Source organism: Silene latifolia, chromosome X (assembly GCF_048544455.1).
Source record: "Silene latifolia isolate original U9 population chromosome X, ASM4854445v1, whole genome shotgun sequence".
Taxonomy (NCBI): Eukaryota; Viridiplantae; Streptophyta; class Magnoliopsida; order Caryophyllales; family Caryophyllaceae; genus Silene; species Silene latifolia.
The window spans coordinates 224,936,879-224,942,878 of record NC_133537.1 but is presented as its reverse complement, the minus strand read 5'-3'; the positions used below and the strand labels follow the sequence as shown (position 1 = coordinate 224,942,878).

The window sequence follows — 6,000 nt, the reverse complement described above, 5'->3', positions numbered from 1 at the left end:
ATCGGTTGTAGCTTCCCTTGGTCCATGAGCCTTTTCAAGGCACTTGCATAAGTTGACCCTATGTTGGTGAACACTCTCTGGGGGAGTTCAATATTCTTGGCAGATGGTTCGACGAGGTTGGCCTCATCAATCTTGTTTGTCTGACCGTAAGGGCGAGATCCGGTTGAGGTGGATCCTTGATAACCCCTGCCTGTGGTCTTTGCAAAGACACCCTTTCGGAGATCGTCTTCAATACGTGTCCCCAGAGTTTGCAGATCTTGAAAAGTTTTGATATTCTGATACCTTAGCAGGTTGGCATAAACCGGGCGGAGGTTGTTGACAAATTTCTCCACCAGAGTTGATTCACTCGGCTTACTAACCAACTGAGTACTCACCCTCCTCCAACGGGTTAGGAACTCAGTGAATCCTTCCTTGTCGTTTTGGGTTAACACCTCGATAGTACGAGTGTTGGCTTGAATCTCGACATTGTCGGCATACTGTTTGGCAAACTCAACTGCGATCTCATCTCAAGTGGTAAGGTTTTTCGGGTCCAAGGAGTAGTACCATTGGCGAGGAATTGGCTCCAAAGAGGATGGGAAGATCCTGGTGAAAAGTTCCTGTTTGACTCCCTTAATGGCCATGTAGTCTTTGAAAGCACGAATGTGGTTGAGTGGGTCCTCCACTCCCTTGAACTTAGGCACATCAGTCAGGGTGAAGTTGGCAGGTAACTGGTCCCCAACAGGTTCGAACCTTCGGTTATTTCCAAGGTGGATGTTGTTACCCCGGGCCAGGAGTTGTTCTTCCAAAAGTTTCAGCCTCTTCTTAGTCTCAGTCAGAGGTGGGGTATTATGTTCCCCAATTTCCTTGTTTTCCAGGGCGTCGATACGGGTCTCGACGCGATCCAGGGTGACCTTAAGAGCGGTGAGTAGGCTGGATAATTGATCAGTTATGACATCTCTGTTGTTATCATTGTTGTTGTTGGACGAAGCTGAAGACGGGGCCATGGCTCTGAGGCAGAAAAACGGCTCACATTACAACTCAATCCGACACGGTTCCAAGACTGAACGCAGACAACACAGAGGAGGAGACCAAGATCGACTCAACAAGACGGGGTGACCGTGTGTGGTCCCTCGGTGCTGACTCGATTTATAACGTGCCGGTGTTTGACCGAACCCTTGACACGAGTCCAACATGACGGCGTGACGCCATTGGACGGGCGGATTCTCCTGAATCCGCTCGGGTTCGGTCCCTTTGTACCCGGATTCGGTTCTATCCATGTATAATGCATATCCCTTATCATTCTTCCTTTCTTCTTTATATCTTGTGTTCTTCATTGTGGGGGCGCTACTAAGGCATGGATAGCCTAGGCAATTGCTATCCCCACACTAAGCTAGAGCACTACACATTAATTGAAATTATTAGTCCCTCCCTCACTTCTCTCAAACATGACAATTATCTTGATCAAAGTAAATAAAAATCCAAAGATGACAAAAATGCAATATAAGAATTGAAATGCGAGTTAGGGAGTTAGAAATATTTACAAACGGTGGTTTAGGGAGGACTCCACCAAACTCTCATTCTTGATGACATGTCAAGGGGGCATGTTCAAGGTGTTGTTGATGTTGCTCAACAGCTTGAAAAAGTAATCGAAAGCTTGTTCATTATTGTTATAGAGCTCTTCAATAGACTTTGGCCCTTGTTGTCGGTCTTGATCGATGGCATTACCAATGTAGGGATTAAAAATCCCTTCAAATTCGTTGTCCCAAAGACCACAAACTTCATTAAGTTGATCATTGAAAATCTCTTGATTTGATGGAGACAACTCTCCCAAATTCCTCTCTTGGCCAATGAGGCCATCTTCTTCTTCTTTGATTGATTTTGATGAGCTTTGCAAGCTCTCCTTGTCACAATTCACTTGCTCTTTGAATGGAGCATCTTCAATTTTATTCTTCCATTGGAGTTCCGATTTCTTCCTCTCATCCTTTCGGCTATAATGATCAATCATGAAACACGGTTCATGCAAACGAGGAGCTCTCATAGTCTTGTCAAGATTAAAGGTTATGGTTTCATCTCCCACTTCTAGAGTGAGCTCACCATGTTTCACATCAATCACCGCACTCGCGGTGTGTAGGAAAGGTCTTCCTACAATAATTGGAATGTTGGAATCTTCCTCCATATCAACAATGACAAAGTCCACCGGGATGAAAAACTTCCCAATTCGCACGGGGACATCTTCCCATATCCCTAATGGTGTCTTTGTCGATCTATCGGCCATTTGGAGTGTGATGTTGGTGCATTTAAGCTCTCCCATCCCCAACCTTTTACTGACCGAGTACGGCATAACACTCACACTAGCCCCTAGATCACATAGGGCTTTGATGATCCTTGTGTCGCCAATGGTACACGGTATCGAGAAGCTTCCCGGATCCTTTAGTTTTGGAGGTGAACGCCCTTGAAGTATTGCACTACTCACCTTAGTGAAGGCGATAGTCTCAAGTTTCCGGATTGACTTCTTCTTTGTGAGGATATCTTTCATGTATTCCGCATAGGCCGGCACGTAATTTATTAATTCCGTGAAAGGAATTGAGACTTCCAAATTCTTCACAATTTCCATGAACTTTCCAAGTTGGTCATCAAATTTGGGCTTGGCTTGACGACTTGGAAAAGGAAGTCTAATCACAATGGGCTCCTTCTCCTTGACCTTGTCTTCATTTTTCTTTGAAATTTCTTCTTTTCATGATTCTCCATCTTTGGAGTTTTGGACAATTTCTTCCTTATCACTAGCTTCCACAACTTCATCCTTAACTTGCTTCTTCGGTGCTTCATACCTTGTACCACTTCTCAAGTGAATGGCACTAACCGTTTCATGTCTTGGGGGATTACTTTGAGGTGGTAATTGCCCCTTTTGTCTTTGTGAGCTTGAAGATGCTAGTTGAGTCAATTGTGTTTCCAACATCTTGGTGTGAGCTAGAATGTTGTTGATGGTGGTTTCCTTTGCTTGACTATCTTTTTGCATTTGAGTGAAAAATTCTTGTTGATTCTTTTGCATTTAGAGGACCGCTTTTTGGACATCAAAACCTTGGTCATTTTGGTGATTGTATGGATTTTGATTTTGGTAACCTTGGTTTTGATTGTAAAAGGGTCTTTGATTTTGGTTTCTCATGGGTGGTGGAGTGTATGTTGTTTGAGGGTTTTGAACATTTTGGCTTTTGTATGAGAGATTTGGGTGAAACTTGGTGTTTTCATTGTAATAGTTGGAATAAGGGGTACCACTCTTGTATGCTTGGAAAGCATTCACTTGTTCATTTGTTCCCCTACATTCACTTTGGTCATGTCCCAAAGTTCCACAATTCTCACATATCCCACTTGGGATTGATGAGGATGCCGTCATGGCATTAACATGATGCTTTGGTGATTTTGAGACTTCTTCAAGTCTAGCCATAGCTTTTTCAAACTTCAAATTGATTGTGTCAATATGAGCACTAAGTTGAGCACCCAATTGAGTAACGGAGTCCACTTCATGCTTTCCTCCTCTAGTAGCCTTGCGAGGTCTACTATATTGTGAGTTATGGACCGCCATTTCCTCAATTTTGTTCCATGTTTGATTGTCATCAACTTCGGTGAACATTCCATTTGATCCCATGTTGAGAATGTTCCTTGAATCTTCATATAAACCGTTCCAAAATTGTTGTACCAAGAACCATTCGCTAAGTCCATGGTGAGGACATGATCGACAAATTCCCTTGAACCGCTCCCAAGCTTCATACAAAGATTCTTCATCCCTTTGCTTAAAACCCGTAATTTGAGCTCTTAGCATGTTAGTCTTTTCCGGTGGGTAGAATTTTTTGTAGAAAGCTAGAGCCAACTTCTTCCAAGAATCTATTCCAAGAGTGGCCTTGTCAAGGCCCTTCAATCATTGTTTCGCGGTGCCGATTAGAGAAAAAGGAAATAAGACCCATCGAATTTGATCTTGAGTCACACCGGTTTGAGAGATTGCATCACAATAGTCGCAAAAGGTTTCCATATGAGAATGAGGGTCTTCACTAGGCATCCCCCCAAATTGGCTCCTTTCGACTAATTGGATAAAGGCGGATTTGGCAATAAAATTTCCGGTTAGATGTTGTGGTGTAGGAGTACCATTGGGTAGGTTCTCCTCGGTGGGTACGGAATGTGACGAGAATTTAGGCATTGTAGGTTGATTTTGTGGGGTATTGTGTAATGGGTTCTCCTCTCCTTCTATTGCGAAAGGGTTGATGAACTCAATAGTTGGTTGAACAATCTCACTAATACCTCTCAAATTCCTCCTAGCAAATCTCCTATTTTTCGTTAAAGTTCTTTCAATTTCACGGTCAAAAGGTAACAAATCACCTTGTGACCTCCTAGACATGCAAAATATCAAACAACTCGAAAACAATTAGAAAAAACCTTGAGGAGTTTTACTTCCCCAAGGCGAAGAAAGACACAACTAATAACAATAAAAGGAAATCTAAATCAAGTAAACACCGTCCCCGGCAACGGCGCCATTTTTTATCGGTCCGTTTCGTGTTCACAATTTAAGGTGTGGTCGTTGGGTCACGTCCGAATCAAAACACAATTTATAGCTTCACAAACAACTCTACAATTAGTTAAGACGCAAGTAAAGGTCGGATCCCAAGGGACGGGTATTGAAATGAGATTTCTATTGCAACTAGTGGTGTCTTAGGGGTGTCACAAATTGGGTTGATGTAGAAGGTCACTAAACTAAAATATCAATAGAAATAAACAAGCAAGATGAATTAAAGAGTTGTAAACAATTGATTAAAAAGCACTAGGGTGTCATGGGGTCATAGGGGAATCATGGGAATTGATCATACAAACATGTTCTCAAATTATAAGCAAGCAATTATTGTTGTGATGGATTAAGTTGGGTTATATCTTACAATCCTAGGAAAGTTTGTGTCCCGGAGCCGAATCGATTAGATTGTAAAACACCTACAAGTCGATTTAGTCTTCCCTACTCAACAACATGCATGGTCTAATGAGACTCGAGTTGGGTTATGTCTTACAAGTCTCATTGAAAAGATAGGAGATGGTGGTAAATGCAAGGATTCATAGGCTTAGCATTTCATCAAATATAACATGTGCATGAGTTGAGATCAAAACAAGCAAGCAAATAAAACATGAAAGCATATTAATTTAAGCATGAATCATTCCCCATGTTGGTTTCCCCTAATCACCCATTAACCCTAGCTAAGAGACTACTCACTCATTATCATGTTGATCATGCTAGCAAGGCTGTCAATCATACCAACAAAATGAAACATGATGAATAAATGAAAGTAATTAACAATAATTAAAAAGGGATTAAGAGAATTATACCTACTAATGATTCCAATAATAAAGCAAAGATAAAAGAAGTACTTGATGCTTGATTGAGAGGTTGTCAATCTCCCGATAATAACCCAAATAATCTTCAATTACCCAAAACAAAGGATGAACAAAAGAGAGATTAAGGAAATAAAACTTGTATTATAACTTGATTAATTGTTGATTACAAAATTAAAGAGAGATTTGATTGGTATTAACTACTCTAAGAATTGATAAGAAGAACATGCTCTTCTAATTAGACTAATGGGGTATTTATAGTGGAGATTAGGGGGATGCATTAGGGTTAACTAAGGGCTAAACTAGTAATTACACTTTTTAGATTGAGCAGGGAGGAGCCGGTATTTTTCGAAGGAAGGGCTTCTTTTTTTGTAGCTTGGAGAAGACGAAATTGCGTTGTAGAGGAATCCGAGCGGATTAGTGTCGGGACGGGCGGATTCTGGCGGTGGAACACGAGCGGCTTTGGAGGAATCCGGGCGGATTGTGGCAGGGCTAACCCGAGCGTCTTGTGATGAAACCGCACGGATTGTGCAGGTGGAGGACGGCCGGATTGTAGTCAATCCGCACGGATTGTTCTTCAGCAAGATTTCTTCTTCTTATCTTCCCTTTTCTTCATAAATTCCTTGGGGATTTCCTTGGGGACTCAAGGATCCTTTC

General features: G+C 41.9%; 1 non-coding gene across 1 annotated transcript; it reads left to right on the top strand.

Moving 5' to 3' along the window:
- Positions 1-3,689: 3,689 nt before the first annotated feature.
- On the top strand, positions 3,690-3,796 carry LOC141624000 (small nucleolar RNA R71). Its single transcript, XR_012533812.1, has one exon. It is a non-coding gene; the product is annotated as a small nucleolar RNA R71 (small nucleolar RNA).
- The last annotated feature ends 2,204 nt before the right edge of the window (positions 3,797-6,000 follow it).